Source organism: Pinus tabuliformis, chromosome 2_1, assembly GCF_031772625.1.
Source record: "Pinus tabuliformis cultivar Carrire ecotype Pingquan chromosome 2_1, CPIR1, whole genome shotgun sequence".
Lineage (NCBI taxonomy): Eukaryota > Viridiplantae > Streptophyta > Pinopsida > Pinales > Pinaceae > Pinus > Pinus tabuliformis.
The window spans coordinates 556,678,194-556,691,790 of NC_142299.1; positions in this window are offsets into that span (position 1 = coordinate 556,678,194).

Here is a 13,597-nt window from a genome sequence, read left to right on the forward strand (position 1 = left end):
TCTGATTTTGGGTTTCTTTTCATGTTTATTTGATTGGTATATAGTTGGGTTAGCTTAGCTTTTAGTTCTTTGCTTTAGGTTTTTTAAGTTTAGTTTTATTTTGGTTTTGATTTTAAAATAAACCAAAAAATCAATAAAAAATAAAAAATAATTCATAAAAAGTTAAAAAGTTTCTCTTTATTTTTTTATACTTTAGTTTAGATTATATTTTATTTAGGATTTTAATTTTGTTTAATATTTTAGACTTAAAATTTTATTAAAAATATATAAAAATTAAAATTTTTCAAAAAGGCTAATTAAAAATTGGAAATTCTTTTTAAAGTCTTTTTTTTGTTGTGGTGAAGTTAAATGTGCTTAAAATGTTTATATCTGGAGATTAACTATTTGAAATCTGGTCAGCATTTAAATTTCGTGGTTGTTTAAAGCATTCATTCTTTAGAAATTTAATTGCTGGAATATTGTCAAGGCATTGTGCATTTATTGATTATCTCGCATCTGGAAAAATTAATCTTTGCTTGGGTTATTTGATGATAAATGATTGTTAATCATGGAATTATAAAGTTCATGTTTCTGCAGCTTTTGATAAACAATTATTTAATCATTAACTCCATAAGGCACTCGTGCATTAATTTCCAAAATCAATCAAGTACGATATCACCTTGCTATGTCTCCCAACCCAACTGGTTCACAGTTGGTCTTCCTTCATCCCATAGGGTCTACCCCCCTTAGCCTTGGGAGATGGCTTAAACGGAGAGATCGGGGATCAAGGTGACAGCCCCTAGTCCAAGCGTTATCATGACAATCTGTGTGACAACAGAAGGAAATTAGTAGAAAGGAGAAAGAGTTGACAAGCAAAAGCATGAATGGGAGTGCCATTAATTTCTTGAGAAACACTATAGATAAGAGGCCTAGGGGTGTGCCACAATGGTCCCATCCCAAAATGAGGCTTCACTCAACTTGGTAAAGCATATTAATTATGGACACCTTTTGAGCCTAGTATAATCCACATGCAACTAGAGAAAGGTTAGGACTAGAAGGCAAGGTTTTCCCTTCAACATTCAACGGATAAGGGAAATAGAAGAAGAGCAAGGGGAATAACATATCATGGGGCATGAAAAGGAAATAGAGGGGAAATAATGGTGTGGCTCAAGAAGGTTAGGGTAGGTGCACGTGGGAAGAGATATCCCATGGCAGGAAGGAGAGAGAACTGGCATAGGGAGACTAAGAGAAAACAAGAATGATGAACAAGGGAATAGGAGATAGAAGTATATCCTAACTACCTTTGATATAAGCTCCAATCCAATTGGAAGATTAGGGACAATCAATTTTGATGTGACTAATAGTTGAGTCTTAGGTATGTTCATTTTGGGAAACCCTACACAATACACTCAGAGGATAGTGTCTAGATCAATGAGGTCAAGTGGACAATCAAAAGATAACATGTAGGTAACAACAAATTAAAAATAAAACCTAACATAGGGTTATATTATAAATCTCTTTCAATGAGATTACTAACCTAAGTGTTAGAAATGAGAGAGAGGAGAACCAAAGCAATCTTCCCTTATGGCCCCAACGTTTCCCCCCTATATGTGAGCATTTAGCCTTGAGCAACTTCCACATGATATAGAACCTTTTAAATATTCTCTGGAGTCCAGATGCTAAAACACTCATCTTGAAATACTAGGCATTGGACCTTTTGATGATGTATGTAGATGGACCCAAGATGCCCTAAAGCTTTCTTTGACCTTGTTTGATGGATGACACCTTTCTTTGGAGCCTAGATGGGGATGGATATCAGCGAGATGGCTTGGGAAGGATAACACATCCATATTTGATGCCAATGCTTTCTTTTAGAGGTGCCTTGTCACTCCTACATGTTTGCAAAGAGTGACATACAGATTCTTTTGGATGACATCATGGTGGTGGAGGGACCATTTGGAGATGTATTGTAATATGGAAATCACTAAGGAGTTTTTCCATTTTTTGTAATATTAATAGAAAGGGGCAAATATTATTTTATTAGAGAATAGAGTAAAAATAATATTTTATTGGAGAGTAAATAATAATATTACCGAAGAATGTACCCAATTATTTTTTATCCTCAGGTTTATCATCTCATCTCCCCAATTGCACTGCAGACCATATAAACCCTGCCTTGGAAAGTGAGGAAAAAAACACCACCTAGCACAGATGAAATAGATAGATTTAGATACCAATGACAAAATAAGAATCATTGAGCAAGAATTCCCAAACAATACTGAGGCCCTATGCGTAGCAATTATCTAACAGGCCACTTCCAATTTTGGACATAGTTATCAGTAAAATAATCTGAATAAATACTGATTAAAAAGTAAAACAAAAGAACAAAAGCATACCTGCCCATCTACTTCAATGGTTAGCCTAATAGAAATCCAACATCACTGATTTCATCTTTCTCTCTCCATTTTTACTCTGCATCCCACAACAAAATAAAATCGGACACACTTTGCAAGCACATTGTAAAATTATGAAAAAAAATGCAAAAGCAACCATGATAATCCAAACAAAACTAAAAAATCAATAAAGAAAATGGACTGTACAAAATAAAAAGCAACCATTATAATCCAAACAAAACAGAAAAATAAATAAAGAAAATGGACTGTAAAAAATAAGATGCATGGCCATGCAATGGAGCAAACACATATCAACCCAAAAAAACAAAAAAGCAAAAGACGCTGAGCAGAGAAGAGAAGATGAAATTCAGAGTATGCTGGCTCTGAGAATGTCTTATATGCTATTCCTTTCAAACGGTTAAGCTTTTTGCTTTTCCGACGTTGCAGAGGAAGTGGGCATTCCATTCGAACAACCATTTATCCACAAAATTTGAAATCACCGGAAATTAACTTTCACAAAGATATTACCGGAATTTAATTTGAAATCACCAGAATTTGATATCTGGCTTCGACTGTTTGTCTGCTTTTTTCTGTGTACGGAAAACCGTGAGTTTCATATTTCATCATATCCAGTTAGGGTGGGAATTTGGATTTCTCTTTACTTGTCATACAATTTTTTTTGGACGGCTTGGGTCTTTATGCTTCCCGTCAAAAAATGTTATGCTTAATATTTTTCCTTTCAAGAATGACGTTCTCATAATAAATAAACCCTTCACCAATAAAGTTTTGATTAAAAAATTATCATTCAATAACATAATTATGTTTAAAAAATTCACATATTGATCCTAAGGAAAAAAAACCAAAATTTGAGAAAACTCAATTGTGGAGGTTTCAACAAAAAGTGTTGAACATTTGAAATTTGCTTATTTAAAGTATATAATGAGTCCTAGGGAAAATAATTGATGGTTATCCATTGCATATTTTTAAATTATCATTTAAAACCAACAATTTCCATTATGCCACATGAATATTTAGATTCCAAATCAGACTAAGTTCCATGCAAATTCTGAGATAATTTCTGACATTATCTATATAATGTTTGATACAAAAATATAATATATGACACCTTAAAAGGCATAAGAATGTACCACCAACTTCCAACCATCCAATAAGAGAAATACACTTGGAAACAAATTATTGATTCATACATATACATAAATGATGGTGTACTCAAAAATCCAATTACACTAAGCTAATGTCACAACTCACAAGTTTCTAAATTCCATTGCTCCAATGATAATGAAAGCAATACAATGCTTCATGTTGCATGAAAGTTATGCATTAAAGTCAAATAAAGAGGGGAATCAGATATATGTGAAAAAAATTCTCCTTTGTATTTGAATGCATCTTGAGATAAGACTGTCAAAATCCAGCCGGAAGTCTAACAAAATTCAAAAAAACAAAGGCCTATAATAGCCAGCTACATGTCAACAAAATTACATTCACTCTCGGAAAGCAATTGTCTATCAGAGAATTACTCTAAAAAAACCTTGTTCACGTCCAATTGCACAGCATCTTTTGAGAGGAAATCGGAAACTAAGATATGCATCTTAATTTCTCATTAGGGGTAAATCTTTTCCGTTGTGAACAAGATTGGTCATTGATTTTAACATGGATAGCTTGCTTTCTCTGTGTCTGTAGCTTATAAACACTTGGATCTAAACTTGACCATCAATATGGATGTTTGGACGTCATATCTAGTAGGGTATGTGCATTAATATAGCGTTATGGGCGTGGCGTAGACAAGAAGAAAGGAAATAAGTTGACACGGATTTCAATTCATTCATTGGTGATCATTCTTGGATGTGTCCTTTAGTATTGTCTTAGGTTAACCCAAGTTCCTGCAAGAGTTTGGTGCAAGCTTCCCCTCCTGTCAGGTTGGGTATAGACATGGTGCAATATTGGAGGTCTGTAGTTTATTTGGATTAAGCATAGAAATGACCTCTATACAATGTGGCATTGGGTTCAATCCCAGTGGCATGCTTGATATATCAGTCAAAATAATTGAAACCGAGTGTATGGGAAGCTAGATGATTTTATGAAAATAATTATTTTATTTGCTGCATCTGAAGATAAAGTTGGTTTTGTATGGCTAACGTAATAAACTCCTCTCGACCATTGCTTTTGAAGCCAAGCACAGTATGTTTTCCAAAAGGAAAAAAATGGTAATTTTTTTCATCATTTCTAGTGTTTCTAGTGATGTACTTGATTTATATAAAATCCATGTAAGATACATCCATTCAATGAAAGCATAATAAACGAAAATTGAAGAGGATTTAACTCTTAATAACAGAGATGTACAGCTCCAAGTAGATTTTCAGTTGATCGGTTAAGGTCTTAGGATTACAATGCTTCATATTTAAATTGTCATCTTGAACAAGATGAAACTTCTCTTTACAACATATGTACAACTCCAAGTAGGCTTTTCAATTGATTAGTCCTAGAACTACAGGGATTCATATTTAAATTTTCCATCTTTCAGATTCCATTTGCGAGTTTTGTTTGCTTATAGAAATTCATTATTTGAATGCTTTGACAGTCGACTCTAATTAAACTATCAAGCAAGTACGGGAATAAATAAAATGGGGAAAGTGTTCTATTTTATACAAGTGGATCATTCGAAAGTGGCAATGACAGAGAAATTTGGATGCTTTAATGACGTTCTTGAGCCAGGATGCCACTATCTGCCATGGATTTTTGGGTACAAAGTTGCAGGTCATCTTTCCTTACGAGTACAAAAGCTGGATGTGCGATGTGAGACGAAGACAAAGGTATGCAGTTTTTTCTACTCTATGGAAGAACTATTGTTTAAGACAAAACCCAACTCTGTGTTTTTTATGTTAATAAACATACTATTAATGACTTTATTTTCATTTTGGAAAGTACACGTGAAACCTTATGTCTTTGATGGTAGATTTCAGAACTTGTCTCTATTGACTTAGATTTAACCTGCTTACAGAGTTAAGAAAACCATATATGCCTTATCATCATACTAAGAAACCATGGCATTTTGTATCTACTAATTTATGTTTTGTGAACATTCATAATCGCATTCTATTTTAGATTAGTTAAATTTTGCCATTTCCAAGTCACTAAAGAAAATGGAATGGATTGATCATTGTTAAGAAGGTTTTCACAATCAATATCGAATTTGTTTGTTATGGTTCATCTCTTAGCATAAGTAGACTCTAGACGAAGAACAGAAACAATGGTTTCTAAGCTTTGATTGTAAGATGAAAATGTGTTAATTTAGTCCCAATTCAGCAGTTCGATATGATGCCTTTCTTTATAGTAATATACAATTAGGGTTCTCTATTCGTGGCGAATCGGCAAAGGGATTTGACATTATTGCTATTTTCATTCTAAAAGCCCTGACGAGTCATGACAAGTCACGACACAGAAGATCCTTAATAAGTAAATTAATAAGGTGGATTAAGTAAATTTTGGGAGAGACGTGTAAACAGTGAAACAATCGACAATCATTTCATAAAAAATTTAAAACCCCAAGAAACCATATTATGCATAATGATAAACCCCTGTTTTAAAGGGCGGTGAGCAGTTACACATATCCAAATCTCTTATGAAATGAAAAATTAAATCACTTATGAAATCACTAACCTGAAGCGCCAATGTGCAGTTTCCTCGCAGTTTCCTTGGAGCCACAGTGTTTGAAAAAAAAACAATCACTAACCTGAAGCGCCAATGTGCAGTTTCCTGGCAGTTTCCTTGGAGCCAATCTTGAGCTGAGCATAAGTCTGAATGGGCATATACCTTGTCAAGGAAGTAGACGGCCCAAAGCTCTTCTGGGCATGTGCAATTTAAGGATGAAGCCATCCACGACCCACCAACAATATTAACAAGGCTTTCACGTTGGCATTGATTTGCAAACTTTCTGTAAAAGAAAGGCGGTGCCGCCGTGTACATTCTGTAAAAGTAGCAAAAAGCAAGGTGTATTGCAGTTGGCAGTTGCGGACTTGCCAAAAAAAGACAACTTCCCCTTACATTTTTAATCCACTTGCAAATCAATTTTGGTTGCAGAGGAACTTGCCAGTTGCGTCGTTCATTGAGCAGGTAGCTTGCCATTGCGTTGGTCAGTGAGGAGGCAACTTGCCAAAAAAAATTGTCAGATGGAAAATAAAGGGGGCGTAATAACGTTTTGGAAAATGTTTTGGACGTCAAAAATATGTCTTCCACCATTCCAGACGCGTCATGAAAAACGGCCATCCACAAGTTTCAACCGTCAAATACGGGCAAAATGCCCGTCAAATTCCATCACTGGTGGGAAGCAACAGATATGTTATGTAATTAAAATGCTATTTGGGTTAAGATAACGTCGTTTTCTTAACTATGTAAACATTAAAATATAGGCGCAACATTTTAATTAAGAATAATATTTTTATAAAAGTTTTATAAATAAAATAGAGTATATATCAATTAAAATATTAATTAATATTTTAATTAAGAATAATATTTTTGGCCAAAGCACCCTTTCCAAAGCCTTTTTCTCAATTCACTGTTGAACCTCTTCCCGGGCTTTATCTACTGGATCTTATGTAAGGAGAGAAACAATAGTCTTCAACAACATCAGTAGGCCAATTGACACTCTGTGGCTTCTTCTTAAGCAAAATCTCCAAAAAACTCTTGCTATTAGACATTGGCAAGACTCGGACCTGCCAAACTCTCCTCAGGAACGCCTCATTATGAAAGCTTGGAACCTGGATCTCACTTTTTTGGCTCAAGTCAAGTCTAGACCCCCAACCACTTCCGCCTCTCCCCTCAATTGGTCCCCCCTGCAACCAACTCTTACAAATTGAACTTTGATGGGGCAGCCAAGGGCAATCCTGGGCCGGCTGGTTATGGCGATGTCTTCAAGAATGAAATGGGCACAGTATTGCATATATATCATGGAATAATTGGCAAAGATACCAACAACGTTGCTGAATTGGAAAGATTATGGAAAGGTATTTGCATAGCAGAACAAAAAAACTTTTTCCCTCTTGAGGTAGAAGGGGATTCTCTTATCCTAATAACTGCAGCCACAAGGATTTAAACAGGCACCTCGGCAGCTAAGATTGCCTCAAGCTGGAGACTGCTCAGTAGACTGGAACAAATTGAAGAACAACTCAAGACCCCCCGGAGCATCACCTTCAAGCATATAAGGCGCACTGCCAACAAAGTAGCAGACAGATTGGCCAATCAAGGGGTCAACCAGCAGCTCCCATTCTTCTCAGGCCCTCTTTGCGACTTAGATGATGCACAACTCAAACATGAGTGCACTTCTTTGGCGCAACAAGATTATTCTCTCCCGGATGCGGGTGAATAGTCAATTCAAGGGTACGAAGGTGGCGTGGAGGGTGGGCGCGTGGCCACTCACAATCGCCAGTTGTATCTGCCGGAGGACGGAGACATGGTCTCACACGATTTATCTACGATGGCTCCTGGCCTGGTCCTCATTCCTGTTTCTCTTCCGCGCGCTTTCAGGTTCAACGAGGTGGCAACTCCTCGCTGTTCCTCAAGCGCCAACTCCATCCCCTGCTTCCCTTCGGCTCTGGTTCAAGGTGCTGACAATTATCAACGCGCTCAGTCTCCTTTACATCCGGTGTGCTTAATCCTCAGTCGCCTCCTTGCCATTCCCTCTCCGTTTGTCAGTCCTGCTCTTCACAACATGCCAAGAGAACGCCCCAGAATGGGGTGCAAACAGAGCAATTCTCGTGTCAGAGTCTCCCGCTAGGCTTCCTCTACCACTTCGGACCCCTCGTCTGACGCTTCGGAGTTCTGCTGCAACAGATATCCTTCTACAAGAAGTGGCAGGGGCGGGGGAATAGGGCAAGTCATAGCAGAAGTATGTTCACATCATTCTCACTTGCAGATAGCCCGATTCCGCATTCCATGTTCTCTTGGAAACTCTTCCTTCATCGTTTCAGTTACAGTTGAGATGTGTGAGGACGTTGTGGGTTCGGAGGAGGTTAATCATGGGGCTCCTTTGGAACATCGGATGGCAGACCAGAATGTTGCCCAACATCGAGATTTAGGCGGTTTGCCTATTCTGCATTCAAACGCAAATGCTGGCCCAAGCGCACCAGCGGGAGGTGACCCTTCGAGTTCTGAGGCACATCTTTTTGAATTTAAAGACAGACCAATTTGGGTGCCAAATTGTAGAAGAACAACCATCAACCTCGAATGAAGATTGAACGCGTCTGCGCCTTTGGTTTTTGGTCAGTTACTGAAGAAAGAAGTTCAACTCCCTCTGGATACATAGTTTTTCATGCTTGTAAGCTTGCTGAATCAGGTCTCTATCAACTCTATATGTCGGTATCCACTATGAGGGCAACATTCTCTTATATGCTGGTATTTGTTTATGTTTATGTTGGTACCTGTCCAAGAGCTAGCTGTTTACAAGTCAGTCTTGGTCACTGTATGGGTCAGTTTTTGGTCACTGTATGGGTCAGTTTTGGTCACTACCATGATTCGAAATCTACTTTTTTCAGATACTACAAATCCCGATGTAAAACAATACGCAGGTTCTCTAGTAAGTACGTCAAGTGTTTTTTGTAAGAATTCCAACTCCATGGCTAGAACTCTCGAGGCATCTGCCTCTTTGTAATAACATTTTTGTATTAATATAGGAGTAGACCAATTAGGAAGAAGAAAAAAAATACAAAATACAAAATAATAATAATAATATTTCCATTTAGCGGGATGTTAAAATAATTTTTTCTTTTCTTTTATAAATAATAATAGAGTGATGAGGATCATGTTCACTAATTTTATAAATCATAATAGAGTATTGAGAATCATGTTCACTAAGATTGAATATAGAGATTTTAAAAGATAAAAGATTTCTTATTTTTAAATTTTTTTTTTCAATTGGTCTACTCCTATATTGATACAGAATGATATTACAGAGAGGCCGAGGCCACGAAAGTTCTAGCCATCGAGTTGGAATTCTTACAAAAAACTCGACATGCCAAACAGAGAACCTACATAATGACTTGCATCAGGATGTGTTGTATCGAAGAACATAGGATTCCAAATCTTGACAATGACCATACCAAAATTGATCCAAACAGCGACTAGAAACTGGCCCATACAGTGACCAAGACTGACTTGCGCGCAATTACTACTTGGACATGTTCCACCATAAGCATAGATGTTAACAGACACCAGCATATGAGAAAAACATTGCCTCATAGTAGAGACCGACAGGTAGAAATGACGGAGACCAGAATTAGTGAACTTACAAGCATCTTTCTTTGCCAACTGACCAAAAAAAAGACCGTAAGCGCAGACAAGTTCATTCATCTTCCGAGGTTGATGGTTTTTCTTCAACAATTCTGCACCCAAAATAATCCGAGTCTTTGGAATCAGAAGGATGGGCCGCAGAACTTGAAGGGTCACCTCCCGCGGGTGCGCTGGGGCCGGCATCTGCATTTGTCTTCATAGTGTGCAAACCACCTGAGTCTTGGCACTGGGTAACGTGCTGGTTAACCATCCTCTGCTGCAGGGGAGCCTCATGATTAACTTCCCTCGAACTTACCGCTGCCTCACACATTTCGACAGAGACTGAAACAATAAAAGATGAATTTCCCAGAGAGCAAGGAATGCGAAAACGGGCAGTGTGCGTATGAGAATGATGCGAGCAAACTTCAGCTGTTGCTTGCCCCCTTCCTCTGCCCCTGCCGCTTCTGGTAGCCGGGTATCTGTTGCAGCAGAACTCCGAAGCGTCCGAGGAAGGTTCCGAGGTGGTAGAAGATGACTGGCGGGAGCCACGACCGTGATAACTGCCCCGTCTGCATCCCATTCTGGGTCGTTCCCTTGGCATTCTGCGACGAGCGGGACCGGCGAGCACAGAGGGAATGACAGGTAAGCGCTTGAGGAACAAGCACACCGTGTAAAGAGGAAACTGAGCACGTTGAACTTTATCAATGCCTTGAATCAGAGCTGACGGAAGGCGGAGGTTGGAGTTAGCGGTTGAGGTGCAGCAGGGAGCTGCAACCTTGCTGAGTCTGGGAGCGCGCAAAGGAGAGACCTGATGGAAGAATAACCCAAGCGCCATTGCAAATAAAACTAACTTCGAAGAGAGCAACATTAACGTTGCCATTAATGGGTTTGCACGAAACAATGTCGCTCACCTGCAACCTTAACATTTGGCGCTTGTGGATGGCCACGCGCCCACCCTCCACGCCAGATTCGTGCCTCTGAGCCAGCTATTCACCCGCATCCGGGGTTATTTTTAAAATTTTACTTATATGTTTAAAAAATATTTAAAATTGTGTCACGATTTTAATAATTTTGTTAAATTAAAGGATTGTATCGATAATATAATGAATATTTTGAAATTTATATCTAATTTAAGTATTAATTAAATAATTTTTAAAAAAATTTATTTTTATTTTTAATTCTCTTAACATCATAAAAGTGATACGCGTTTTTATCCCATGATCTTTTGAATATAATCAACGCACCATTTCACTATAGAATTTGTGAGAATTTATTTACACTTCCAATACTTAATAATTTTTACTTAATTATTAACCCATTTTACCTAATACTTTTCATTAATAACCAACTAAACTTCATTGTTAAATTTTTCATCCACATATCATCCATACTTACTGAAACTTCAGTGGCAATTTAAATTTATCCCCAAAACAAAACCCGTAAACCATAACCATCATAATCATCTTGCGGGATTATGATCACCATTCTTAGTCATAATTCGAAAGACATCCCAACAATGATTATGATGGTATTCAATACCCAATCAACATGTTTCCAAAGAAACCTTCAATCACTCTCATACCAAACAAAGTGTCTGGTGCATTTAATATGAATGCATAGTATCAGTCTATGCATAGAAACAAGGACTTTAATACACCCACCGGATCAGTCTAGAGATAAGTTATTTTATTTCAATAAAAATCTACAAGCCGAAATGACAAACTGATATTTGTTTTACAAAAAATTACGGGAAGGTCCCAAATGACAAACTGATATTTGCTTTACAAAAATTTAGGGAAAGGTTGACTCAGGCAGCGGGCAGAACAGACACTTTAATTTTACACGACTCCTAGATTGCCCGCATTTTGATCCTTCAGTTCGGACCCTCCTCAAAACGTGGGTAGGTTAAGGAACTAGGCAGAATCCCATCTTCCTTCAACAATGTTGTGCAATTGAAGAAGCTTTTCCATAAAGAAAACCTTTCTGCAAGTGCTCCCCAGCACGGGCGATTCCGAGAGCCATATCCACGCACAACAGCTACGGAAGAAAGTGTAGTCCATATCTCCATGCATAGTATCCTTCTTATCTCTAATGTGAGAAGGATTACTCTAATCCTAGATTCATCTATTTATTTGAATTATGATGGGTTAATCCTAGATTCATCTATTTATTTGAGTTATGATGGGTTAATTAATCTAGTTCTTTATCATCAATGAAATATAAAGAAAGCCAGCATTAGTAGGATACACTTTTGAATCTAGTTTTGAAATATAAAGAAAGCCAGCATTAGTAGGATACACTTTTGATTCTAGTTTTGAGAGAATAGATTATTTTTTTGACATATGGTAAATCCGGAACTGTCGGGCCTATTCTATGAGAGATTCAGGATAGATCCTCTTAGCTGCCTCTATAACATCAAGAGTACATCCAACCACCTGCAAGTCGGATATAGCCGAGACTCATAATCACTCATAATCTACTCCTTAAGCCGTCACCACAGCAAAACACTGTACTCAATGACATTTGAACTGCAATCTCCTAAACTTCGCCCAAATAAACTTACCTTTAAAGCACAAAACAGATTTTATGAACAAGGTTTTAATATCAACTTCTGACTAAGCACATGAACAATTTACCTCGCAAGAGGATCATACCTACCAGATTGTTCCTACCTACACAGAGTATTACAGAATGTGTACCTTTCACGCGCAAACACTTTTACACATAGTACCTTTTACACAGAATATTAGAGAATGTGCAAACAATTTTCTAATTATATGTAAATGCGGAAATTCTAATTAGAGATCAATGGTAGGTAATCCATACCAGGGGCTTTTATCTTAATAAGAAAACTAAGGAACCGAGGCAAACCCTCTTTACCTGTTGCAGAGCAGAGCACATTGGAAATCATGGACAACGCCAAAACCAATAAGCAAGCAACTGTCAAAGGAATTGAAGGAAAATGAGATTTACACCCTTAAGATTTCCTTGCACGCAATTTCATTTTAAATTTTAAAAATAAATAAATCAATAAACAAAGAGGATTGAATCTCTATTGTGAATAGGACCATGAAATAATTCTTAAGGCTATATGCAGGCGATTATTACCAGGCTAAAGCATACCTACTCCTCCCCTCGAGCGGTTAGCTTCGTAGAAATCCAAATCTATCTACCGTTGTACATTCTGGCATCCTGCACCAAATTAAAATAGCCTAGGCAAAGACAAACGCGGAGCAAAAAAAAAACTAATATTAACCTAGATGTAAGGAACAAATAAAATGTAATGTTAATACTTCTCACAGCTACATAATCATCCCGATATTAAAGTTAAATTTTGATATAAAACTCTCAATGAGTAAATTAAAAGCATGGTTAGTAGAATGGATACCTGCATAAATTGAGAGAATGTAGACAAACAGGGTTATACCTGCATAAATTGAGAGAATGTAGACAAACAGGGTTATTTTTCATCTTCCCACTTGTCATCTCATTTCCCTAATTTCACTGCAGACCATATACGCCTTGCCTTGGAAAGTCGGCTTGTCATCGCATTTCCCCAATTTCACTGCAGACCATATACACCCTGCCTTGAGAGTTTGAGAAAAGAAACGCCACCTAGCACAGAATGAAATAGATAGATTTAGATATCAATGACAAAATAAGAATCATTGAGCAAGAATTGCCAGAGACAGATAATAAAAGCAAACGAACCATAAAACAATCACCGAGGCTCTATGCCTAGCCATTATCTAAGAGGCCACTTCGAAAATAATCTGAATATGTACTGCTGATTAAACAACGGAATACCTGTCCATCCACTTCAATGGGTGGCCTAATAAAAATCCGAAAAGTCCATCCACTTCAATGGGTGGCCTAATAAAAATCCGAAAATCACTGTTTTCATTTTCACCTATCTATCTCTGCGTTGCCTCCCGCAACAAAGT